This window comes from Gorilla gorilla, chromosome 5 (genome assembly GCF_029281585.2).
Source record: "Gorilla gorilla gorilla isolate KB3781 chromosome 5, NHGRI_mGorGor1-v2.1_pri, whole genome shotgun sequence".
Lineage (NCBI taxonomy): Eukaryota > Metazoa > Chordata > Mammalia > Primates > Hominidae > Gorilla > Gorilla gorilla.
The window spans coordinates 40,053,843-40,081,379 of NC_073229.2; the positions used below are offsets into that span (position 1 = coordinate 40,053,843).

A 27,537-nucleotide genomic window follows, 5' to 3' on the forward strand; every position below is an offset into this window, starting at 1 on the left:
TTGACTAGCCTCCAGCGGCGGATCATTAGGATAATATCCCCCACATTGTTTTCACTTCCCACTGTCTATGTCTATTCCCTTTAAGTAGTCAGTCTTTCCCTGCACCCCCACCACTGTTGAGCTTAGTCGTATGATTGTTTCTGGCCAATGGGATAATAGCAAATGAGGTGCAAACAGAGGCCTGACAAGTGCTTGCGCATTGCGCATGCCATTTCTTTCTGACGGGAATCATTCCGCCACAAGCGAATGAGCCTGGGCTGGCCTTGCGGAAGCCTAGCCGAGGCCTCAGAATATGGATGAGATCATCTGAGATCATCTGAGACCATCCACCCCAGGAAGCCAGCAAAGTGGCTAGAACCCGTCATACCACCGCAGAATCACGATTGCTCTTCTGAGTCACTACATTTCAGGTGACTTGTTGAGCAGCAAACGAGCTGACAAACCTAAAGTCAGAAGATGCTAGCGGAAGAAACAGGACCCAGAACTCCATTGGAAAATGGGTGAGTATTTTACCCAGAAGGTGGACAAAAATAATCTACAGGATTATAAAAATGGAAAAGGGAGACATCAAATCCTTTTTATAGTGAGTATCAAAGGCTTTAATTTTAGTTTATTTTTACAAAATTCTTTTATCTTTTAGTTAAAATAGATGTTATCTCCAGACACATTTTTCTGCTTCTATATTTGTCCTGTAGTCTCTTGCATCATAGTATGTGACTTTTATGTGGTTAAATTTTCTAGTAAAGATGTAAGATAAAACAGTTCAGGTTCATTTATTATGTTGACATATTTATAATTCATGGCATATGTAGTTTACCTTATTCAGGTCTATAGAGTTTAATAAAATGACCAAGGAAATATAAAGTAACATTTTTTATTTTTGAGCTTCCTTCTATAGTGGTTTTGTGATCTCAAATCAGTAGTTCAGAAATGCTTTAAGATACAACAGGTTATTTTTTGTTTTTGCTGTTTACATGATATCAGGATGTTGTGCTAAATATCCCAATGGGAAAAAAAAATCATTTTTCAGTGTTTGTCATCTTAGTAGTTGCCTTGGTGAATTTCCTTCAATTCTTCATCAAGTTTTCTACTGGTTTTGTACTGAGATTGATCACTTTCAGGAACAAAATAATGTTTTTAAAATTAAGATTTAATTTGCAGGGGTCTAGGGAAGAGGGTAAAACAATGGTTTTTCAAAGGAGGCTGGCAGTCACTTTAAAGTCCAGAGCTGTAGCATGGCTTCATAATACCCCACTTAAAAAAAGTATATCTCACAGTAAAGTAAATATTTTGACAAGGATCTAGACATCAGTTGGAGCTTATCCAGTATTAAACAGAAACACGTGCTTTGTTCAAGGCATTTGCAGAAACAAAACCATCTTGCTTTCTTATATTTATTTATTTATTTTTCAAGTTCAATCTTCTATTTATGCCAGGTCATGGCAAAAGGAGGCCAGGGAGTTGGAAACAAAGGCAGATTTTTTTCATTTCATCTAAAAGCTGAAACAGTCTCTCATCCTCCTCTTCCCCAAATGCCTTTATCCATTACCTCAAAGCCTAGGCTCTCACCCTACCCAGACTTACCCCTCCGTCTGTGAATATATAGACATGCTTTGGTCCAGGGGTAATTGTAAGTGCCAATAAAAAGGAAGCTGAACACACACCCCTCCCTTTGAAGAAAATGCTGGGAATCCACTTTCTTTTTGGTTTTATTTTCCACCTTATCTGAGCTGTACCTGCTGGTACTGCTGTTCCTTGTGATATGAGAGCTTCCCATTCTGGAAATGGGGAGAACGTTTTCTCTTCTAAACTAAAAGTTTAAAACGTTATTAATGTCTCATACAACAGTGCCAGGAGAGAGTGTACCTGCTTCCTCTGGACCATACAAGCCCCCAAATTTGAGGCACTACACTATATTAAGTGGCACAGACAACAGCTATGCAAAACCAAATAGTCAAGTGACTTCTATCCAGTAGGATAAACAAACACCAAAAAAAGGAAATGCACCTCCAACCCACAATATTTTTGTTTGTTTTTATAGGGATGATGTAACTGGTTAAAGTTTTCACTTTTCAACTTGTTAAAATGATGTGACTTTGATGCCTTTTTTTTTTAGCTCCACTCAGAATAAAATATTGGGGTAATTTTAGAGTTGTAGGGACGATGAGGCACTGACAGTGTTTTGGTTAAGTTTTTAAAAATATTTTTTATTTTCAAATTATGGTAAAATTATCTGTGTCAGGTAGTTTTACATGTTAAATTTCAAATTCCCCATTTACAAAATGTAAAGGTAGTAAAATGGGAAAACACCCATTTTTAATATTTCCATAAAATCACAGTTGTAACTGATGTTTCCATGGTCACCCATCTGAGGAGGGGGAGGACAATATGGTCATAAAAGTGACTCTAGATCCAAATGGTAATTCCATGGCCCGTGCTCACCAATTGACTTTCTGAAAGGAGCTTGAGATCTCATTACTTCTTTTGAGAATTTCTTTCTCAGACGTAGGCAGAAGAAAGGGAACTCACAAACATCTTCCCATTAAGATCACCTTTTGGGACTGGACACGGTGGCTCAAGCCTGTAATCCCAGCATTTTGGGAGGCTGAGGCGGGTGGATCACTTGAGGTCAGGGGTTCGAGACCAGCCTGGCCAAAATGGCAAAGCCCTATCTCTACTGAAAATACAAAAACTAGCCGGGCAAGGTGGCATCCTGTGATTCCAGCTACTCGGGAGGCTGAGGCAGGAGAATCGCTTGAATCAGGAAGCAGAGGTTGCAGTGAGCTGAGATCGTGCCACTGTACTCCAGCCTGGGTGACAAAAACAAACAAACAAACAAAAAAAGTACACCTTTTGGTGATTAGGACTGGCTGATGCTGCTCACTGACTGGAGTCTATTTTGTAGCCTTGTCATTTTCTCTTACTATTACCAACATCATGTTTTGGATACCACTAGCAGCAGTGGGGATCTTGCCCTGCCATTCTCAGAAGGGTTGTGTGCTGAGCCACTCCTCCATGGTGCTACCTGAAGTTAGACCACATCACTTTCCCTGCCCAAGGTTGGTGGGGGGCCTGTTTCTCACAGCACCACTAGGTCCACATCTTACCAGTCATCATTCATTATAAAAATTAAAATTCCACTCTCTCTCTCCTTCACTTGGACTTCAGATTAAATTCTCCATATCTTCCATTCTATTTTCAGGACTCCTATCTCAGTTTATTTATTATCGGTCCATTGGTTCATGGCAGCTTTTCTAAAATTTAAGAAGTCGGTTTAAGAAATTGGATCATTCAGACTAGTTGTTACCAAACTAAGTATCCTGGGGTACATGAAGATTCCCAGGGAACATGCTCGCATGGAGAGCTTTAAGGGAACAATTTTCAGACTCTGAACATTCTATGTGTTTTCTGTTGTAACTTTTTCTTTCTGAGAAGGCGTTTGTGTTTGAAGACCCAAGCAGGTCTTCTTTCTTACCTCCCCTTTCAGAATTGCCCTTATCCTGTTTATAAAGAAAGGCATGTCTTTCACTAATTCAGAACCTTATTACTGTTTGGTGCCCCAGGGTATACAGACTTCGAGGATGCCAGACAAAAAGATCATTTGAAATACTGTTGTCACTAAGCCTTCTTTGATCAAGACACCATGAGCTCATGGTAAGTCTTCATGTTGTTCTGCCTTATATTTATTTTTAAGTGAGAAGAGTTGTATGTTGCAACATTCTGAGGTCACGTGTACCATGGAACAGGACAGCAGGACTAGACAATTTTCACTCAACAATCTTGCCTTCTTTGGCTATGCACATGTCTGTGGACATCTATTTCAAATGGAAGAGGCTGTGTGCCTATGAACATGGACTCTGGACTCATATAGCCCTTGTTTATAATCCATCTTCATTACTCACTAGCTCTGTAACCATAGGCAAGCCTCAGTTCCTCATCCATAAAATGCCATTAAAAATAATGCCTACCTCATAGGGCTGCAATGAGGATTAATAGAGACAATGCTGGAAATGCATTTCAGAGAAGAACCAGAACAAAACAAATGCTTGCTTAACAAATGCTCATCTCATATATAACCATGCTATAGATTTCCTTATCATAAAGTTACAACAGGAGAACATCCTCAGGCAAAACCAACTGTCCAGCTGAGTTGTAAAGAATATTTAATCTTGCCCAAAGAAAGTCTGGCTTTTGCCCTTGTCTCGTGGGAGGTAATCTCTAAATCCTTGGGATATCCTATCTGATAAATGTATTTCTGTCACATGCAGGCTTTGGGCCAACTGGATAATAACAATGTGATTTAGAATAGGGGTTTTGGTTATGCAATACCTGCTGGACTTCTGGAAGGGCTGGAGACTGAAATCAGCCATGTGGGCAGTCAGTCATGCCTGTGTAAGAGAGTCTCAATAAAATCTCTAGACACCAAGGCTTGGATGAACTCCCTTGTTTGGAAGTGCTCTGTGCATATTGTCACACACTGATGCTGGGAAAGTAACACTATTCATAATTCCATGGGGAGAGGACAACTAGAAGCTCCATGTTTTGTGATTTCCAGGACTATGTCCTATATGCCTTTTCCCTTGGCTGATTTTAATCTGTATTCTTTAGCTGTAATAAACTGCAACTATGAGCATAACAGCCTTCAGTGAGTTCCATGAATCCTTTTAGCTAATTATCAAATCCAAGAGTCATTGTGGAGGCCTCTGAATTTGCATTTGATTGTCAGAAGTGAGTGCAGTTTTGTGGACTGTTCTTTCTAAACTTTGCGTCAACAAAACATCTTTTTCCTTGCATCCATAGGGGTTGATGTTTTTCCGTTGGCCAACTTGGGTTTTGTGATAATTTGTCCAGGAACTCAACAATTAACTCTATCTCTCCAAGTAATAGCACACATGGAGGAGAATTGCTTCTCCTGACTGACAATCAAGGAAGAACCTGGAAATGCTCAGTGGTAAATGTTCATCATGCAGCTGGCAGAGTACCTTGGCTTCCAATCATCCCCACAGGGCACTCAACAAGGATGAAGAACTGAGTTACCCTTGACAAGTCAGTGTCCACACTGGCACGATTAAGTGGGAAAAAGTTTGTCATTTTCTCTATCCCTTCCATACTAGTGAAGGTGGTGCAGGAAGCATAGATATCCCATTCCAAATTGAGTGATGCGTGGATGGTAGTGTATTCCACTTAGCTTCAAAGTTCCTTTCTAAAATCTTGGACATGCTTTTTATGTCTTTAGACACTCACTTTACTCCACCTGCTTGCATTTACTAGGCACTGTAAGTTGGGAGTTGTGATGGTTAACTTACGCATCCACTTGCACTTGGCTAGTCAGTGGTGTGCAGTTGTCAAACACCAGTCTAGATGTTGTGGTGAAAGTATTTTTCGTCAGATTTGCTTAACTTTTAAATCAGTAGACTTTAGGCTGGGCATGGTGGCTCATGCCTATTATTTCAGCACTTTGTGAAGCCAAGGAAGGTGAATTACTTGAACCCAGGAGTTTGGCACCAGCCTGGGCAACATGGCAAAACCCAATCTCTGCAAAAAAAAAAAAAAGCAAAATATTCACTTGTTGTCTTGTTGTGGTGGCGTGCACGTGTAGTCCCAACTACCCAAGAGGCTGAGGTGGGAAAATCACCTGAGCCCAGGAGGTCAAGGCTGCAGTGTGCCATGATTGCACTACTGCACTCTAGTCTGGGCCACAAGGTGAGACCCTGTCTCAAAATAAAAGAAAAAAAATTAATAAATCAGAAGACTTTAAGTAATGTGGGTGGATCTCATTCAGTTAATTGAAGGCCTTAAGAGCAAATGCTGAGGTTTCCCAAAGTAAATGCAACTCGGCCTCAAGAGTATGACATATAAACCTGCCTGAATTTCTAGCTTTCAGATTTTAACTAAAGACTAAAACATCAACTTTTTCCTGAATTTCCAGTCAGATGGCCTGTTCTACAAATTTCATACTTGCCAGACCCTATAATCACGTGAGCCAATTTCTTAAAATAAATCTCTCTCCCTGCTCTGTCCCTCTCTGTACACTCTATTGGTCCTGTTTCTCTGGAGAACTCCAAAACAGGGGTTGAGGCACTTGAGCATTATCTCAAGCTCATCATTGAATATGAGCTTGACCTAGCCTACTGGAATAAAGGAAACAATAAAAACAGAATGGCTTTGTGGGGACAATGTATAGAATGCTTTTCCATTTTTCTCAAAGTCTTCTATTTGTATCATTTTGCTTGTGCAAAGATAATTTGCCAGGAATATATTGGTCCCAGTGTGTCCGGAATTGGTGAGTTTTTGGTCTCACTGACTTCAAGAATGAAGCCGCGAACCCTCGTGGTGAGTGTTACAGTTCTTAAAGGTGGCGTGTCTGGAGTTTGTTTCTTCTGAGGTTCGGATGTGTTCAGAGTTTCTTCCTTCTGGTGGGTTTGTGGTCTTGTTGGCTCAGGATTGAAGCTGCAGACCTTCACAGTGAGTGTTACAGCTCTTAAGGCAGTGCATCTGGAGTTGTTCGTTCCTCCTGGTGGGTTCGTGGTCTCACTGGCTTCAGGAGTAAAGCTGCAGACCTTCGCAGTGAGTGTTACAGCTTATAAAGGCAATGTGGACCCAAAGAGTGAGAAGCAGCAAGATTTATTGCAAAGAGCAAAACAACAAAGTTTCCACAGTGTAGAAGGGGACCCGAGCAGATTGCCACTGCTGGCTCCGGCAGCCTGCTTTTATTCCCTTATTTGTCACCATCCACATCCTGCTTATTGGTCCATTTTACAGAGAGCTGATTGGTCTGTTTTACAGAGAGCTGATTGGTCTGTTTTGACAGGGTGCTGATTGGTGCATTTACAATCCCTGAGCTAGACACAAAAGTTCTCCAAGTCCCCACTAGATTAGCTAGATACAGAGTGCTGATTGGTGTATTTATGAACCCTGAGCTAGACACAGAGCACTGATTGGTGCATTTACAAACCTTGAGCCAGACACAGAGTGCTGATTGGTGTATTCACAATCCCTTAGCTAGACATAAAGGTTCTCCAAGTCCCCACCAGATCAGCTAGACACAGAGCACTGATTGGTGCATTTACAAACCTTGAGCCAGACACAGAGTGCTGATTGGTGTATTCACAATCCCTTAGCTAGACATATCCTCCAAGTCCCTACCAGATTAGCTAGATACAGAGTGCAAATTGGTGCATCCACAAACCCTGAGCTAGACACAGGGTGCTGATTGGTGTGTTTACAAACCTTGAGCTAGATACAGAGTGCTGATTGGTGTATTTACAATACCTTAGCTAGACATAAAGGTTCTCCAAGTTCCCACTAGCTTCGGGAGCTCAGTTGGCTTCACCCAGTGGATCCTGCACCAGGGCCGCAGGTGGAGCTGCCTCCCAGTCCCAGGCAGTGCGCCCACACTCCTCAGCCTTTGGGCGGTTGATGGGACCAGGGCGTGGAGCAGGGGGCGGGGCTGGTGGGGGAGGCTTGGGCCACCTAGGAGCAGGGGTGGGGGGTGGTGGGGGGTGGCGTGCTTAGGCGTGGCGGGCTGCAGGTCCTGAGCTCTGCCCTGCCGGGAGGCATCTGAGGCCCTGTGAGAATTCGAGTGCAGCGCCGGCAGGCTGGCACTGCTGGGGGACCCCGTGCACCCTCTGCAGCTGCTGGCCCGGGTGCTAAGCCCCTCACTGCCAGGGGCTGGCGGGGCCACCGACCGGCTGCTCCGAGTGCTTGCCTGCTGAGCCCACGCCCACCTGGAACTCGCGCTGGCCCTCAAGCGCCGTGCACTGCCCTGGTTTCCGCATGCGCCTCTCCCTCCACACCTCCCCGCAAGCTGAGGGAGCCGGCGGCCTCGGCCAGCCCAGAAAGGGGCTCCCACAGTGCAGCGGTTGGCTGAAGGGCTGGCTCCTCAAGCGCGGCCAGAGTGGGCGCCGAGGCCGAGGTGGTGCCGAGAGTGAGCGAGAGCTGCGAAGGGCTGGCAGCACGCTGTCACCTCTCACCAGTATATTCCCAATAGATTGTTTCCCAGTCTTCTGGAAAGGACATATTCTGCTAATAGTATCCACAGAACAATGACAACTCAGAAAATCTAGTGGAAACTTACTTCTAGCCTAAACCTAAGGACAACAATGGCAAACGTCTATGAATTGCTGATTATCTTCCATGGGATAAACACTACTAATACATTATCTCATTGAATCCCCATCACAACAATGCCCAGTAGTCATCATGTCTCCTGTTTTAAAAATGGAGAAAGTGAGGCTTAGGAATCTTAAGAAATTGTGACAGGTATGAAGACAGTACAAACAGAAGCAGGACTGACAGTCAGGATCTCTGATTCCAAAGTTCCTTATGTTTTGTTGCATCTGTTAAAAGATTCTTTCTAGTCAGGGCTTCCTGGAGGGAAGAGTTATTAGCTCAACCTGATATAGGAAGCACAGATGGTAAAATGGGATCGCTACCTGAAGGAGGCTTTATCTTGGCAAGGAAAATGAGATTGTCATGCAAGAGATAAACAGCACAGGCCAACAGGGCATACGTTGCCACCAGAAGTCTGGGTTGCCATGTCTAGGGAGTCGTATATGTAAGTCATGAATTGTGGATATCAACTTGTAAGAAGTAGACAAGAGACAGAGACTCAGAGATGGAGCAACTAGAGGGGCAGCTGGAGCAGCTCTGAGGCCAGAGGCTGAGTTCCAGGCTGCATTCTAATTTAACTGCTCTTTGACTTGGAACAGTTATTTCCACTTCTCTAGGCCTAAACTTTCTCACCTATGAAAGGAAACTGGATTAGAAATGCTTTACTTGTGTAGGTCTCTATTCAAAACATAGTCCCCAGCAGAGCATCTGGTGGCTTTCTCAAGCAGAAATGTATTTGTTGTGCAGTTTCCCCATTTGAGTCACTTATATTTCTCATTATCTGTTCTTTCTCACAGTGTATTTGTCTAGATCAGTTTTAGAAAAAAATAATCTTGGGTAGGAATAATAACTACTGCTATGAAATACTATTTTAGCTTCTTTGGTCTTCTATTTAAAAGCCTGTGTTGTGGTCAGCATACTCTAGGGGAAGAAATTATTTCAGAATGTCAGCACTTCACCTTGAAAAAGTTTACTTTTTTAAAAATGTGACTTGAAGTGTACAGAAGAGGCATAATTTGCATACTTTTGTTTCCTGCAACAGTGTTTTTCCAAATAACACATCTGTTAAGTCCCTGTTTGCCTGCAGCAATATAGAATGCATACTCTCTTTGACAGAGAAAATTAATAGTGCATTAGGGAACTTTCATTTCTGGAATAGCAGTTCAGATTTAGTCTAGTCATCTAATCCAAGATATTAGTATCATTTTGGGAGCATGATCCTTGGGAGAGTAAAATTCCATGTAAATGGCCATCAGTGTCAATTCTGTGTTTAAATTTGACAATCACTCATTTAATATATGCTATGAGCAAGGACCAAAGCCAGGTGAGATGTATAAATAAAAACAGCTTCTTTGAGATTCAATTTCTTCACCTCTTGTAAAGTAACACAATTATTTCACTGAAATGGTAATGATTATGGTATATACCTCAAATAAGAATTAAATGAGATGGTGGATATAAAATGCCTGGCACAGCTCCTGGCATGGTGGAGATACTAAAAAAAATAGTAACTTCAATACAAAAAGCGTAGCCCTTGTTGCCCTGAAATAATTGAATTCAAGTAATGGGAATCTAATAAGAGATCCCAAACAATAAACTATAATGTAAGATAGAATACAATCAGTTTTTATTTCATAAAAAAATGGAAAGAACAAAATTGAGAAGCATAGAGAAGAAGGCAGATAGTATTTTTGTCTAAATAAATTAGGTGAAAATTCATTAATAAAGTGACATTTTTTGGACCTTACAAGAGAAATTAGGTTTTAATATGCATTGTAAGGGTATATGGTTTTTAGACTTCTTAAAACAGCAGCCATGATCAGGACAATATAACTAAGAAGTAAAACTTCCATGGTAAAGGATTGTAATCCTACAATTAAAAGTAGTTTCAAGTGGCAGGTTTCAGAGCCCTGTCTCTAGTTTTGTCCTAATCAGCCCTTTTGTCAGTGACTTGATTATCACCTTATCAGATGATATGAAAGTGAGAGATAATTTAAATCCAGTGAGTGGGCTCAATGTAATAGGATGGTGTTTAAAAGCAATAAATACATTTATAGTTCTGTACTTAGGTCCACATAATTAGGCATGAGAGTTTAGGTTACAAAGAAACCCAATGGTTTTAGGCAATTGTAAGTCCATGCATGACATAGCATCCAAAATTTCATGGAGACTTTTTTCTCTTCGTTAATAAAACGATCTCACTGAATAAATATCCAATTAGGTCCTTCTGTATGCAAAGAACATATAGCAGTACAGAGTATGCATACACGTGGATTTTATAATTTTGAAACTAAAATTTCAGCAGAATGAAGAGAAGTGAAACAAAGTTCACAGTTAAATGTTGCACGACAATTGTGACAAGTGTTGAGAGGGAGAAGTGCAGGGTGTCATCCATGCACATGAGATGGGGACGGAGACCTGAACTCTTGTCAGAATCAGGGAAGGCTTCCTTGGGAAGTGATTTTTACTGAGATCTGAAAGATGAGTATGAATTAGCCAGGTAAAAAGCAGCAAGAGGGTCACTCAGGGAGAGGAAATAGCATATTGAAAGGCCATTGAACTGTCCCACAGGGTCTCATACGTATTCCTTCTGTTTCTGATGGTTTGATGCAGATGTATATGGGGGCCTTGGAAGATATGTATTGATGGATGTACAAATTATTACTACCAATTTGGAAAATAATTGGCACTAGCTTCAAAGTTAAAACATTGTCATACTCCATAGCCAAAAATGAGAAGATAGAGAAGAGAAGATGTGCCAGGTTTGAGCCTTAAAGGCATTTAGTTAAGTTGGTAAGACTTGTGAGAGCCAGATAACTTATAGAAGGTGGATGTGGTCAGTGTTATGAAAGAGATAAGAGTAAGGCTTTGTAAAGCATAGAAAATATTTTTATTTTATTTTATTTATCAAGATGATGTTTCAGTTGTCTTTACTGAAAGATCTAATTTTGTCGGGCAGAATTAGGGTGATCTCAATATAAAAAGACTGGTTAGAAGAGAATAAGACAGTAAAGATGATTTAACGGAATTAACCAGAGAGGTGAGTGGGAAATCAGGAATGTGTGGGATGATGAGAATTAAGAGAAAAAAGCATTACGAAGAGAGAAGGGTCACAATCTGGAATGATTTGACAGTGCTGAAATCAGATGAGGACTGAACTATATCCACTGTATCCATTGAACTGGAAGTTATTGGTGAACTTAGCATGAGTAGATTGAGCTGTAAACATGAAGTAAGCAAGTGGAAGTGGCAGGTAGTGGGAGGCAGCAAATAGAAAACTCAAAATTGTGGGACTCGAAGGGCGGGATCCTTGCTCTGTTGATTTTTGTGTTTTGGGAAGGAAATATAGTGCTATAGTCATGTAGTACTCATACCAAAATTAATTTCAGTGGGTGGATGAATGAATATTTGGAAAAAGGTTAATTATATTAGAAATAGGACAAGACTTTGGGGAAAAAGTGTTGAGAGTATACTCTGGCTCTAGCAAATTACTAACTTTGTGACCTTGGGCAAGTCATTTAACCACTCTGAGCCCTAGTTTCCTCATTTATAAAATGAGTGTAACGGTAAGTGACCTAATTTCCCAAGACAGTTGGTGAGAGTGTGAAATAGGAAACTTTACATGGATGTGCTTTATAGACTGTGGTGTGCTTATCAAATAGACACTCGTATTTTCATATTGAAGGATTAGAAGCTATGTCAGAGACTGATGAGGTAGCCGGCTCATTTCCTCTTCTTGGACTATGTTTCCCTATTGCACTTGCAGTGAGGTGGCCATGTAGTTGAGTTTGAGCCAGTGACATGTGACCAGAGGTGATATGTGATATGTATCTTCCAGACTCAACCACCGAACCCTCCCACAAGGGCTCCTGTGTGCTGCCTCTGCTTCTGATGATTTGATGCAGATACATATGGGGGCCTTAGAAGATACATACTGATGTATATTCAAATTGTTGCTACCAATTTGGAAAATAATTTGGTATCAGCTTCAAAATTAAAATATTATCATACTCTAGAGTCCTACTGTTCTACTCATAGGTATATTTATTTCAATGAACCTTGCCAATGTGCATTAGAAGACATCTGTAAGTGAGTTTATTGATTATAATAACCCCAAACTGAAAACAGTACAAATGCCTATCAATAGGAAAGCCAAATGTCCATTAACAGAAGACTGGAGAAAATAATTTATATTCACAAAAAGATTATGTAATAAAAGCCAGTTACTATAACTACATGCAACTACATAGATGAAAGAAAAATAATGGTAGATGAAAGAAACATAATGGTAAGTGAAGAAAACAAGTCACAAAAGAAAGTATATCTTGTGATACAATTTTTTAAAACTAAAAAAAGAGAGACGGAACGGCAAAACAAAGCAACATATTTTTTCAGGGCTGCAAACATTGTGATTTTTTTTTTAAAGAGGAAGGGAATTGTATAAATAATCTATTATTAAAATAATACTGCAAACCACCACCCCAAAACTCAGGAGCTTACAGAAAGTAACGTGTATTATATTATCGATCTGGCTTCCAAGTCAGCTGTGTCTGTCTGATCTTGCCAGTGCTTGGCTGATCTTGGCTGGGCTCTCTGCAGCTTCCGTGAAGCTACAGGCTGGCGGGGTGGTTCTGCTAATCTTGGCTGACACATGCTTATGGCTTGGTTGTTGGCTGATCAAGGATGGCCATGATTTAGGGTGACACAACTCTGCTTCACGTATCTGTCACCATCCAGCTGTCTAACCTGGCCAAGTTCTCAGGTCAGGGCCCAGAGGGAAAGAACAAGTAAGGCTGATTCTACCAGGGGGCACGCAAGAACATGCGTGTGCTTTCCAAAGCTCTACTTGCATCTGATTTGCTTACAGCCCACTGGCAAAATCAAGTCACCCTATCAAGCCTGGAATCAGGGGGAGGGGTCCCCATAATGGTATAGAGCAAAGGACATTTGGGAGGCCAATAATTAGGGCTATTAATGCTATCAATCCACTGTAGGAATATAGGATCATGACAACCCTTATCAGGGAGGCAGGGGGTGAACTAGAGAAGAACACACAACTGGCAGGTTGTTGGTAATATTTTAATTCTTAAGCAAGGCAGAAGTTAGAGGTTTCACTTTACAAATTATACTGTGTAACTTACATACACATTACATGTATTTTTGTATAAGCACAAAATCCTATATGATTTTTAATTGGACAAAAAAAATTCCAAAACAAAGCAACAACCTTTCAAATGTAAGGAAAACAAAGAAAAGCTGAAGGGCTAATTTGGGAAGTCCAGTGGCAAATTGGGCCTTTGGATTCCATTTCCAGGTTCTGCAAAATAGGATATTAATTGTCTCCTTTTAATAGAAGATTGTGACTTTGACAAAGAAATCACTTATTAAAAGAAGTTGAAGGGCAGGTTTGCCAACTGGGGAGAATGATTCTCTCTTCTAGAGACCTCAGATCAAATTTCAACAATGTAGAAAAGCCACGTTTATTCTGCTCTACTTTCCTGTCTTTTATTCTGTTTGTTTTATTCCTGGAACAAAGATACCACAGCTTGTCTTCGAAAGACTTCCATGTGAGTTTGAAAGGGTGTAGAATTTGGAACATGCTCTAGCTCAGATAAAACTCCTGATTTTTTTTTTTTTTTTTCAAAGCGCTCCTCAATCAGACCCAGATCTCAGACCTCCGGGGTTTGATTCATTCATCTCTAGCTAAGACTATGTTTTCTATCCTCTCTCCAGAAGACTGGGAGATTCACTTTAAAAAGACGCTGCTGCTGCTGCTTTTTTTTCATCACAAAAGAATTAATGTTTTCACAGCCCTTTGAAGACGTGGTGTCACGCATGTGCTGTTATTAATAATAAAATACAGATCTGTTTCACATCATCTGAAAAACAGGGTTTTGCCACCATGAAAGAGCTTTTATTTCTACCAGGTCTTCATGATGCGCAGCCCAGATCCAGCTCAGCTTCAGACTGGGGAACCATGTCCCAGAAAATGGGTAAAGAGAGGAAACAGCTGGAGAGAAACAAAACAATGCACAACACCCAATACATTAAAAAATAAAAATTCAAAGGAGGCTTTAATCACCATTGGAGATCATTTCCCCTGACTGCAAGCATTTTAGATAGAACTGGACTCAGCACCTGCTAAAGATGGGGCCTAGTGAGTGGATCCTGGATTCTTTATGCATTCTGAAGAAGGTAAACATCCCCAGGTTCATCAGCCTGTTCAGACAGGAAAGAGGGTACTGATTGCAATCTGCTGTTAGTCTTTCCTTTTATATTTGTTCAGTGCTTTGAGTCATTCTTTCTCCTTTTCTTCTCTGAAACCACTAACATTGCTCCTCCAGTAGCCTTTTGCATTTACAAGCTACCTTGTCATGCCTGGGTTTTTGGGGAAGGGGAGATAGATGTAAAGTGAGGCTACTGTAAACAACAGTTCAATAGAGGCTTCAGAACAGGGTCCATTTAGGGAGGTGAGTGCAAACATTCCATGAAATAAAAAGAACCGCTTCTGTGAGCTCAACTCACAACAGGCACAGCCACTGGCAACAGCAGCCTGAGAAGGAGCAAATTTGAGAGCTGGGTCTGTTATTCTTATTTTTGTAAATCTTTGCACCTGTCTTTGGTGGCAAGATTCTCAACTCATTTCCCTTGTTTCTGTTCCTCCTCCTCCCTGCACTCCATGCCTCCCTGGGGTTCTGCTTGTTTTGGAACTAGTGATTCAAAATGGACTCCAACATTGTTTCTGAATCACAAAGCGTTTGCAGAAGAGGGAAGTATTTCTTGCTCCATTCCAAGCCCCAACACAGAAGGTGTTGTATGGAAAAGGGAGCTGAAGGGAGAAGAAAAAGAGGAGGAAAAAAAAGAGGCAAAAGTAAAAAACTCAAGGAAATCAAGACCATGCTGTGCAAAATTGTTACAGCTGTTTCTGTTTTTATTGCCTGTTTCTTTTGGCTTCATTTTTCCAGCAACTGCAGTTCATGTGAGCAGGAAGGCATACAGCATGGCCGAGCTCCACGGTGGGCGGAGGGGAGGACAGAAAAGGGACTGAGAAAAGGATGGAAGGGGCTGGGTGTGGAGGTTATGAATTGTGGCACAGTGCTTAGAGGGGACACACATCAAAGCATTTCTTTTTTTGATAGTTTTGTGGAAGCCTTAGCAATAGAATTTAGAGGCATTTACTGGAAAGCTCCTAAAAGCATCCCATCTCCATGGCTGGATCAGATAGGTGGTCTGTTTAAGGCAGTATACTGTCCTTGAAATGATGCTCTGATATCTGTGAGGAAATAATGTGTCAAGACACATCCCTTCCCCTTTCCCTCCTGGATAGTGATTCACCTAGACCAGTGCACAGGGCAGAACATACGGGAAGTGCATATTTTCCCTGGGGGACTCTATTTCTCATGGTTACAAATGGAATGAGTTATATGCCTGCTCAGTGACCCTATGAAGATATTGGCAGCTGGGATACAGCACCTCAGGGCTTGGAGCGAGTTGCTCACCCACCTTGATCCCCTTGCAAAGCAGCTGGAAGGTGAGCCAGAGACAGGCACATGAAAAAAGCTCACAATGAGTCTCTGTCTCTTTCTTAAAGCTTCCTATTAAATATGTGATTTAAATGACATTTTTAAGGTTTATAAGACTGCTTACATTGGAATTCTTGAATGTGATAGTATTTTTAACTGCACTGGCCCTAACACACACACACACACACACACACACACACACACACACACACACACACGTTCGCACTGACTCTCACTCTTTTTTTTCTTTTTGAGACAGAGTCTCACTCTGTCACCCAGGCTGGAGTGCAGTGGCATGATCTCGGCTCACTGCAACCTCCACCTCCCGGGTTCAAGCAATTCTCTGCCTCAGCCTCCCGAGTAGCTAGGATTACAGGTGCCCGCCACCAGGTAATAATTTTTTGTATTTATAGTAGAGACAGGGTGTCACCATTTTGGCCAGGCTGTTTTTGAACTCCTGACATCGTGATCCACCCGCCTTGGCCTCCCAAAGTGCTGGGATTACAGACTCTCACTCTTAATCAAATTAATTTTCCAAACTCTAAGGAAACATCTTTCTAAAAGTGAAAATTGTGTTCCAAATGAGGGCAAGTGGGTAAGAGAACTGGAAGTTAGAAGATAGAGCAAGAGGAAAAAGTATTTACTTATATTTGACTTGCAGTTATATCCGAAGGGAAAATACGATAAAAAGTTGATTAATAACAACAAAACCCCCCGATATCTGGTGATAAAACATTGTTTGCATGCTTTCACATTTTAAACAAAATTCCAGCTATGCTGTAGAATGAAAGGTGAGCCAGAATCCCAGTGCCCATGCATTGGTTCTGTTTTGGAGACTTGGTTTTACTCTGAACTGGGCTTCTGACTTACTTGGCTACTGGAGGGCAAATCATAACCAATATATCTCAGTGCTGTCATCCAAAAATGGAGGTGGACTTGGGAAGATGGACTAATTAAAGGTTGCAAAGCACTTTTGAGTCTATAAAGCCATATGTAATTGCAACCATTAAACCTAGTAATATAATGAAGTGTTGAAAGTTGTGTCTTCGTCATTTTGTTTTCTAAATTCAGTGAGAGACTCCTTCAAAGCTCATTCTGTTTACTTTCCCAAGGAAATTGTCTCAGTCCATTTTCTGTTGCTGTAACAGAACACCTAAGACTGGGTAATTTATAAAGTAAAGCGATTGATTGGCTCTAGAGGTTGCTAAGTGCAAGAATGAGGGATTGCATCTGGTAAGGGCCTTCTTGCTGTGTCATAAAATGGCAGAAAGCATGACATGGTGAGAGAGAGCAAGAGTAGGCCAAATTCAGCTTTTATAGCAAGCTTCTGATAATAATCCATTCATCCAGAGTCCTCATGACATAATCACCTCTTAAAGGTCCTACCTCTCAACACTGTTGCACTGGGGATTAACTTTCCAACACATTAACTTTGGAAAACACATTCAAACCATAACAGAAATTAATGAATGAAAAGAAAAAACTGGTGATTTGGGCCAATGCGCTCTTGAACAGTTATGTATTTTGAGATATACCAAGCTTTTTTCTGCGTTTCCTAATATTATTTTTATGTTCATTATGTTACTATTAAACATTTTTTCATTATGTTATTATTTTCTTATGTATTAATAGTAGTTAATAATACATTTACCAAAAATACAAAAAATTAGCCAGGCGTGGTAGTGGGCGCCTGTAGTCCCAGCTACTCGGGAGGCTGAGGCAGGAGAATGGCGTGAACCCAGAAGGTGGAGCTTGCAGTGAGCCGAGATCGTGCCACTGCACTCCAGCCTGGGCGACAAAGCAAGACTCCGTCTCAAAAAAAAAAAAAAAAAGAATTAAATTTGTTTAAAATTTCTCAGCTGGGGCAGAGTTTACCAAATGTGGAGTGAGCCTATCTGTTGTGAAATAGAACTCACTAACCTCTTAACACAGGAAAATCAGTGATTTCATCAGATTAGAATTACATAGAGAAGCTATTCTCTGGGTGCAAAGATTGAAATTGCTTCTTGTGAAAGACACAATTTCACAATTTCTTGTGAAATTGTTTCTTGTATCTAGTTTAAAACAGACACAAGAGAAACTTCATATGTAGTGCTGACACGTAAAGAGTTGGAGAATGAGTTGTCCCTTTGCACCTCAACTTCTCCCTCAATGTCATGGTGGGCAAAATTATTTTGCCTTAGGCTTTAGCTGTAAAATGGGTTGCTAGCACTTGACCACAAATGGAATAATTACAATGAGGTTTGGAAGCCTACAGCATTTGTATTGAGGACATTTCCTCCTTGTGCATCTGTTAACTGTTATTACAGATTTGAGATACCATTAATCAGTAGCATCTTTAACAAATGTAGAGTAGATTTTTACATACTGAGGTTCAGCCAGGCACCCCCATTAGCTGGCATACATTGGACCTCACTTGCAAAAACATGTTTCTGCTGTTATCCTTACAGAAGGCTGTGTGTTCACACACATGCACAATTATGAGACTGAACACTCCCTTCTTCTTTGGATTGCTCTTTGATCTTTTGTAATTTTGCTGCTTGTGTCCATATGGAAATGTTAGCAACCAGCAGGCAATTCATTTCTATTATGATTCCTCCTGATTCCTCCTCCATTGTCTTTCCCCCCTGTTGTTTCTTGTTTACGTTGGGCTCCAGACTGATGCCAACATTTCAACGGGGTACGCCTCATCAGTTTCAAAAGCTCAATTTGCTTTAAGTAGCCAGCAAAGCTTACCCTTATTTTTAAGTACCTGTTTATACCTGAGTTTCCCTGACATGCAATGACAACTTGGGCATCTCAAGAGAAACAGTTTTCTTGTGAGCCTGGAGACCTATGGGATTAGGCAGATAGGTCATAAATGCTGTCAGCATTAAGCTTGTTTTTAGTGCAGTGCTCTCTGGATTTCCATTTTGGTCTTTACTGACTAGGAGTACGTATAATAACACACAGGCATGACCTCATCCAAAGACAATTTATTTAAAAATTCCAAACCCTAAAAAAGCTTAATTTGTGGGTGGTAGTTTATAACCATTTCTAAAATTTCTTCCTGTCTGTAGTACCCAGTAACTTTAGTCCTGGAAATCTCTCTTTTATAATAATGGAAAATACCAAAGATATGAGAGCATAGAAATATGTGCTTACTAAGGGAGCTTTCTTTCTCTTAGAACCTTCTGAAGCTCCTCCCTGGGAGAGATTAAATAAGGTCCGCTCTTTCCCACTTCCCAATTCTATCTCCACACATCAAACAAATGAAAATCCTTCCAAAACTCATCTCCCTTCATGCCCACACTCAAATATGCTGTTTTATGTGGGTCGAACAAAGTCTTTTTCTGATTTTTCTCCCCATCTGTTCTTTGAATAAACATGCATCCTAAAGACAAGGAGGACTTAAAGGATCAAATTTGGTTCCTGTATTTGGAAATGCTATCAAAAGACCACACCGCACTTGGCCATTTGGTCAAATTAGATGCCGTTTGCTTCTAATAGCACTTAATTACTTCCCACATCACTTCTTCATCTGCATGACTTGGCTAGTATGAGGTTGGGAAAAGTTAAAAAAAAAAAAAATCCCCAGTGTGTGAGCTGGTAGAACTGCTGCCTTTGGCTGTGTCTCCACCAGACCAATGCAACCAGTTCTTTTAGGTAAGCAAATTGGCTGTGCTGGGTGTCTGGAATTGTAGAAACCAAATAACCAGAGACGTAATCAGTTGATTTTTAAATTTTTAACTTGTTGTTTGGTTGCCCTAGACAAACGCCTCAATTTCCTTCTTCTGTAAATAAATTAATACCTGGTGAGATGTAAAAGCCCACTTGAACAGAAAACAACATGTTTGATGAAACTCTGAGAGAAGATACAACCCAAGGTATGAAAAATTCAGAACAAATTATAGTATCTTCAAGGCAGAATTTGGCTACCCTGATTAATTAGGGTTTTTTTTTCTTCAGATAAAAAGAGAGGGGAGAGTGGAGTAAAGAACTGCCTTACCTAATGTAAGTTTTCAGCTTTCAATAAATATTTCCAGCTTAAACCCTCTGAATAGATTGTATGTTTGTTCATCTGAATTGAATTTTGGTGGTATAATGTACAAAGACTTTTTCTTATCGCAGTTTAGTTCAAACCTGGGGTGGGCAAACTTTTTTTTTTTTTTTTGTAAAGAGCAAGATACTAAATGACTTAGGCTTAGGCTTTGCAGATCAAAAGCAAAATTGAGGATATTGTGTAGGGACTTCGTATGACAAGAAAGGTAACTCTTGCCCCTTCACCATCCTGTTTGTCCGATGGGCCCATCTGGACCGTGAGTACACTTCATACACAGTCACTGTCAGCTGGAGGGAAACTTTCTCCAGACATTTGAGGGATTGGGGCCCAGTGGGCTGGCAGGACTGTGTGGGGATGGGGAAGGATGGGTGGTTACAGGCACAGTAACAGAGGGGAATGGAGGTGGAGGGGGACACCCCAGATTGGTTTCTGTGTCCACTGAAGCAGCACACATGAGCCATATGAAAATAGGCATTGGTCTGGATTTGGCCTGAGCTCCAGCTATCTGTTGTACGTTTCCTCTTAGCTACTTGGCAGGCTCTTTAAAGAAAGACATTCCAAACTGAACTCATTATTACCTTCTTCCTTCTGTGCCTTATTTCTATAAATAACACCACTACTGATCCATTGCCCAAGTCAGAAGCTTTGTGTTCGTTTTCCACACCTTCTTTCCTTCATCTTCCTTTGTAGTCCCCCTTTTTTTCTTTTTTGCCATATAGCTACTGGGCTGGAAGCAACTAAAAGACAAGAATACATCTGGCTTATATTTATGTGATGAACTCTCTGTAGAGTGGCTGACACTGAGTAGGCTTTTTAAAAAAATTGGTTGTAGAATTAATCTATCCATCACCAAGCCCAGTCAATTCCTCTTGATTATTTTATTCTCCCACTCAGAATTCTTCAATTGGTTTCCTTTGGATAGAGAGTAAATATAAAATAGTTACCAGACTGCAAAACTCTTCCAGTTTTGACTTTTCTTATCCTAAAGAATAACCATAGAGAATCGCAGTAAATATACTAACATCTCTCATCTGTTGTGTGTCTGTCAGGCCATGTTGTTTCCACTGCCTGGAGCATGCCTTCCCCCTGTTTTTATATGGTGACCCCCAACTCATCCTTCCTGATTTGACTTAGTTATCACACACAGAAAGGCTTCCCAAGTACCAGCCTACTCAATAGGTGTCTGTTCTCAGAGCATCAGGACTCTACCTCTTTCAAAACATTTCATCAGTCTGGGCATGATGTCTCATGCCTGTAATCCCAGCACTTTGGGAGGCCAAGGCAGGTGGCTCACCTGAGGTCAGGAGTTCAAGACCAGCCTGACCAACATGGTGAAACCGTGTCTCTACTAAACATACAAAACTAGCCAGATGTGGTGGCGCACACCTGTAACCCCAGCTACATGGGAGGCTGAGGCAGGAGAATCACTTGAACCTGGGAGGCAGAGATTGTAGTGAGCTGAGATCACGCCATTGCACTCCAGCCTGGGCAACAAGAGTGAAACTTTGTCTAAAACAAAACAAAACAAGACAATACTTCATCAGTGCTAAGATTAGTTGCTAAGTGCGTTTAGCTCTTACTAGATTATATACAGCTTGAAGGCAAGACTTTGTCTTTGTTTCTTTGCATCCTAGTTTGGCACTTGGAATACAGCAGACAAGAAATGATCATCTGACTGAAATGAACAGGATGCATACCTCAGTGTAACTGAGAAACCGCAGAACATCATCCACATTCATGCAGACCTAAGAAGGCCTTTCTAGGCTCCTCTGGGCCTTTCCCAAGCCTTCTATTTGTCTGGAGCTGGAGGGAACCAACTATGATCAAGCTGTATCAGGGTTTGTTTTGTGTGCTGAAAGTCACAAGGTTCCAAAGGGAAAGGATCTGGCAGGAGAGGAAAGAGGATAAAAATGGTTGGGGGGACCTCCTCTTTTAGCTTTGGAGCTCCCCCCCACACTGTCTCTGTACAGGGGAGCTTCTTTCTTTCTTCTGTCTTCTCCCTTTCTTCTTGCCTATTAAACTCTCCGCTCCTTAAAACCACTCCACGTGTGTCCGTGTCATATTATCTAAACCGGCATGAGGACCAAGAACCCTGGTGTTGCTCCACTCATCAGAGCCGTATCATTTTGGTGCATGGGGCGGGAAAGGAAATTCAATCATCAGACTGGTGAATATGGAGCAGATTTCAACTTTAAATCTGTCCTTTAATCTCAAGGCTCTCTTCTAGCTACCCTGTCGCCAAACTTTCTTTCTCTTTCTATCTGTGGTCTCTTGCCTTCTCTCTGTGTGTCTTATGTGCAGGAATCTTTACAGTTCAGGGAAACAGGTCTGTTAGAAAAGATCATGAATCATGGCAGGCAGTAACTCAATAAATGTCTCCCTCTCTACGTTTGCTCTGGTGAGCGCATGGTATTTCTAAGCTACCTAGTAGAAATCAGGCCCTAGGCCTCTTCTGGGAATGGGGAGTTTCTGCTTTTAACGGTTTGGAGTAGGATGTCTTCCATAGCCAAGTTTTAGTCTTGATACTGTCCCACAGGCAGGAAAACGGCCATTCGGTTCCTATGTTCCGTTAAGGCATCGATTTTGTCTCCTATTAAGACAGTACTTAATTAGTAAGGGGATTTTGAGTCTGGAGGTTAACCGGAACCATTCTTCTATGGGTACATGCTTTAGCATGGGCCATAATAGCGGAATGTAGAGTTCAACCTAGCACGCTCCCCTCCCTTAAAGGGGCCTTGCCCAATTACATGGTTTTTTTGAAATCCATTTTTTGGAAGGCACATAGGCCACACAAGTCTAGGAGATCAAAGGGAAATAAAAGGCAGAGAACTGATTGCTTGGGGACATGGTGACTAAGGCCCAAAACTCAGTTCCTCTGGTGCCATGGCTTGGAGCGTCATGCCTGCAGTCATGGGAGGCACATTTAAGCTGGTGCCGGGAATCCAGGAGCGACAGAGAGGAAATAGTTGGGAGGACACCCTCTACTGTTTTCATCTCCATCCTGGATCACATACTGAAAGGAAGGAGACTAAAAGGATGCTTTTATTCTCACTTCTCTTTCTAGACGGGTAACAGATCATCTTCAACATGCACTCCACTGGAGTGTATGTTGAAGCATTGGGACTCCTTTGACCTTGAAACTTTGAAGAACAGTGGCTTATTTTCTTTTGCACAAGGGTATGGCCTTTCTACTAGAACTTTGCAAGTGTTGCAAGATCAACCCAGCTCTTTTAGCAACCATATCGGACAGGCCCAGGCAAAATAGTTCCCCCAAATTAAAAAAGTAACTTTCAAGGAAATCATCTGAGGGTTTTCCTTATTTGGGGCCCCTTCAAGTTCCCTTCTTATTGCAGGACCTTAGGCAAGTAAAGGGAAACTAAGGCTGACTTTTCTGACGACCCTGAGAGGTATACATAAGCTTTCCAAAATTTAACTCAGGTATTTGATCTCACATGGAGGGATGTTATATTGCTGCTAAGTCAAACCCTCACTGCAGCTAAAAACAGGCAACTCAGCAAGCAGAAGAAAATTTTGGAGATGAGCGATATGTTCTCCTATAGTAGGCCAGAAGGGAGAAGAGAAAATAGGGAAGGCAAAGAAATAGGGGAATCACCATTCCCAGTAGGAAGAGAGGTATTACCTCTTAACAACCCTAATTGAAACTCCTTTCTATGGTGTTTTTTCCTTCTTTTGTGGTTTAAAATGGCTTCTATCTCTTGTATAATGTTCTTCCAACCTGCCTGGGAAAAGTTAGTTTTCCAAATCTTAAAATGCTTGGTGTAGAGTTGAGCTAGGGAAGAGGGAACCCAGAAGCCTGGCCGGCAAAAGGGTAAACATTTCTTACCAGGTGGGCTTTTGGCTTCTCTCTTCCTGTGCAAACTGGTAAAAGGGATGATAAGGATCACCATCGATGTTCTCTGTAAATGTATAATTAATGAAAAAGGATTTGTAAGGTTGGTCTTAAGCTGTAGACAATCTTGTGTACTTTGCATGTCTTTTGTATGGTTCTGTCGGAGAAAGGGTGTCTTAGGTTAGGATGCAGGCCCAGGAGCCATTAAGCCTGCTGTTCAAGCCAGCCCAAGAAAGCGGTCGCTGGAAAACTTTGCTACAGGTCTCCATCTTGTTTCATGTCTTTGGAAACATAATCTGTAACCGCGTGGCAATACTTTGTTTTAGTCTCCACCATTTTACAATCGTGGCTGTCTTCTTGTGCTAAATCAGATATGCCAGTTTGTCAATCTGGGTGCTGCCAGCTGATCCATCAGGACAGGGTTTACAAAATATCTTAAGCACTATCTTCAGAGCAGTTTAGGGAGGGTCAAAATCGTGTAGCCTCCAGCTGCATGGCTCTTGGGCCGTAGTTTATAATCCTGTGGCTAGTTTCTTGGTCTGGTCTCCAGGCAAGAGGGAAATATATCTTGGAAAGCTGCTGTTACTATCTTTGTTTTAGACTATAGACTGTAAACCCGGCTGCTCCCAAAGTTGGTTCAGTCTATGCCCAGGAACAGGCAAGAACAGCTTGGGGGCTGGAAACCAAATGGAGTTGTTTGGGTCAAATCTCTTTCACTCTCTCAGTGACAGTTTTGCATTGACAGTTTCAAAAGCTGCCTATCACGCCTTAAAAAATATCTTGTACACTTGTGGTTAAGTCATAACCTAATTAAGGCTCATTGGTTTCACCCAGAAGGGTACTTTTTGTAAAGTTCAAAAGGCAAAAATCTGAACTGCTTGGTGTGGCTAAAGTCAAGTAACAAGAGATTTAAAAGGATTTTTTTAAAGAATGCACAGCTTAATTAAAAGTAGATATTCAAGTTTTAGGTATATTTTAAAGGTCTTTATGTTTTTCTTTTCTTGAATCTTGTTTTTCTAGAAAAAGGCTTTCTTCTCAGTTAACTGAATTATTTTTCTCCATTTTTTGTCTTACCACTCTTAATGCATGCATAAAAGGCCCTAAAATAACTTCTGGTAGTGTGGGACTCCTGGGGAAAAACAGAGGAGGTGCCACAAACCCCGTTTTGGGAAAAAAACCCTCCATTTTCCTCGTGAAACTCCGGGAATTAAAAGGAGATAGATCCCTTTCAAAATCAAAGGCTCTGTTCTGTTTTGCATTGTGTTATCTGCCAGTTTTGAGTTTGGGGGGTATCAGAAATACTTCGCATTATGAGAGAAGTTTGGTCTGTAATAACTAGGTAAAAAATACACTGTAAGGGATGGCTAATAGTAGTTATAAATCAGAGAAGCATGCTGTTGGCCACCTGGAAGATAAGGAAGCTTCCCCACTCCCCACTGGGAGATGAGACTCCCATCAGGGATGGGCTAATTACAAAAGAAGCCAATTGGCTTTGGGTTGCTTTGTAATGAAATGCATTGTAGAAGCACTACACCATCTTCTCCCATAGCATCTATATGGTCTTTTCATAAATTAAGCATTAAAATAAAAGCATAGCAAGGAGGTCTTAAGACACTCATCTGCCCTTTAGTAAAAGGGTTATTATAAAAGGTTTGTAAAGATTTCACCTCATGGTCAAATTGGTTAGGATTACATGGAATAATCTATAAGGTTTCATGTAAACGAATTGGGGTTAACATTAATAAACTAATACAAGGGTAAAATTTTGCTTTGAACAAAATTTTCATGTCATAGTAAAGGCTAATAAAGGTTTTTGCCTTTTGAGTCATCATTTTGGCAAAATAATTTATGGCAACCTGGAAATTGTCCTTCCTGACGCCTGGCTTTTTGGATGGTTCAAAGGGCTCCTGAAACATTCAGAAAAGAGGTAGACAGGATCATTTGACATGTTTAGTCATATGAGATTGCCAAAATGATGTCCAAACTTCTTTAAGTTATGTTTCGGTGAACAATACTAATATATGTTCCAAAATTATATGGGATTTCTAAAATTCTAATATCTAAGTATATACTATCAATTATAATTAAGGGTAAAGTTATTATAAGCCACAAAGATAAATAAACTTGTCAGTCATATTTTTAACTGGAACTATCCTGGAAATTTGTCATTTGCAGAAAATTGTTGTCTTGCTTTGTTCCTTCTCAAAAGATGGTTTATAATCAAGCTATATTAAGGACTTTAATAGGTGTTCACAAATGCAGGTTTTTAATAGCTTTAAAGATTGTAACATTGAAATAAAGAATGTATGAGACTCATAAAGAACTGACATGTTGACAAATGTAAAGCAAAACGAAAGTTAACTGAGTGGACTACACTTAGAAAGTTAAAGGAACCTTTTTAACTTTTGCTTGGAATACTGCTGATCCTTGTTTTGATTTTCAGAGTCAAGGAAAGTTATTTTAAACTATTTATGGCCTTTAATAATTGAGTAAGGTATACTCCTGTGAACAAAATTTGGACCATGTTTATTTTTCTCTGCCTGGTTCCTCTAGAATTTGGAGACTCTCTGTGAGTACTCTTACGGCAATATAGTTGTTTGCATCAGTGCAATAAGAATCCATTTTTCTGTGTCAACAGGACACAATTGGAAAAACTGGTTATTTTACCAATGCTTTTACTGAAAGGGTGTGTTTCCCTTTAAGGAATCAAGCTTGACATGCAGAGCCAACAAAAGCCCCTTGGGGAGAACTGGCCTCATATCTTGTCTACACAGTCCCCACACAGGGTTCCTAACCTGTGGTCAGTAAAGAGTGTTACTTTCTAACAGGTCTGGAAGCTCTGAGTTTATCTTGGGACCTCAAGAGGAGAGGATCACACAACTCACAGGTATTAGAGGATACAAACCCATGGGTGGGCTCAGCTTTAAAAGTCTTATCTGAAATTTTTTGTGGAACAGAGTTTCATCAAAGCGAATCCAAAAGGCCTATGTAAAAGTAACATTCTTGCTGCACTTTATGCAAATAATCAGGGCAAGTATAAGACTTAAGTTTACTGATAATTAGTTTTTAGCAAAAATGAGGACTGGAGAGAAAAATTTTGCTCCAAAGCTTATCATACATTTGTCATTAAATCCTAGTCTCATTAATTGTTTTTAAGCCTTTTGCCTACATTTTAGACTAACTCTGCTTATTCCTGTGAATCAAGTGGTGATCTTCTGCAGGTTGGGAAAAAAAAAAAAAAAAAGGGATGGGTAACGTAAAAATGTGAATCAATATGCTAGTTCTGGGCAATTGTCTTGCAAATTCTGCCAGGTAATGAAAGTGAGTAAGGTGCCCATAACCTGGAGGTTTCTTTGGGAAAATAAAACCAAGGAACTTCATAGACCCCCAAAGGGGAATTCTATATCTTGGCAAGTAAAATTTTAGATGGAAGTTACCTACCACACCATGCTTGTGGGAATTTGCTGTCCTCAGTCTACTATTTGCAATAGGGTTATACATGGTAGCACCTTCTAACTGAAATATTGGACAGAGAGTTTCCATTGCTGTAGTATTTTGCTTAATTATTATCCTTATAGCAGAGATAATAGTTGACAAAAAGGAAGCATGAAAATTTTACTATCACTGAGTCAGCTAGGACTTTTTATTGGGTTTAGTAATGCAGTTTCACATGAAACACGCTGCTTTTGGATTAACACGTCTAGTAAAGTAGAGGAAAATCTACAGGTACTTAAAAATCCAACCAAAGTTATTGACAGGCTTAGGGAAAATGCATGCTTCAGCCCTGAGTGGCTACAGTCCCTCTTTAATAAATTCAAGTCTTTTTTTTTTAATATACTTTAAGTTCTGGGGTACATGTGCAGAACGTGTAGTTTTGCTACATAGGTATACATGTGCCATGGTGATTTGCTGCACCCATCAACCTGTCACCTACATTAGGTATTTCTCCTAATGCTATCCCTCCCTTAGTCCCCGACCCCTCAACAGGCCCCAGTGTGTGATGTTCCCTG

The 27,537-nt window shown here is 40.8% G+C and overlaps 1 long non-coding RNA gene across 1 annotated transcript; it reads left to right on the forward strand.

Moving 5' to 3' along the window:
* Positions 1-238: 238 nt before the first annotated feature.
* On the forward strand, positions 239-19,487 carry LOC129534221 (uncharacterized). Its single transcript, XR_008680715.2, has 3 exons — positions 239-500; positions 3,564-3,654; positions 19,386-19,487. It is a non-coding gene; the product is annotated as an uncharacterized lncRNA (long non-coding RNA).
* Positions 19,488-27,537: the final 8,050 nt, after the last annotated feature.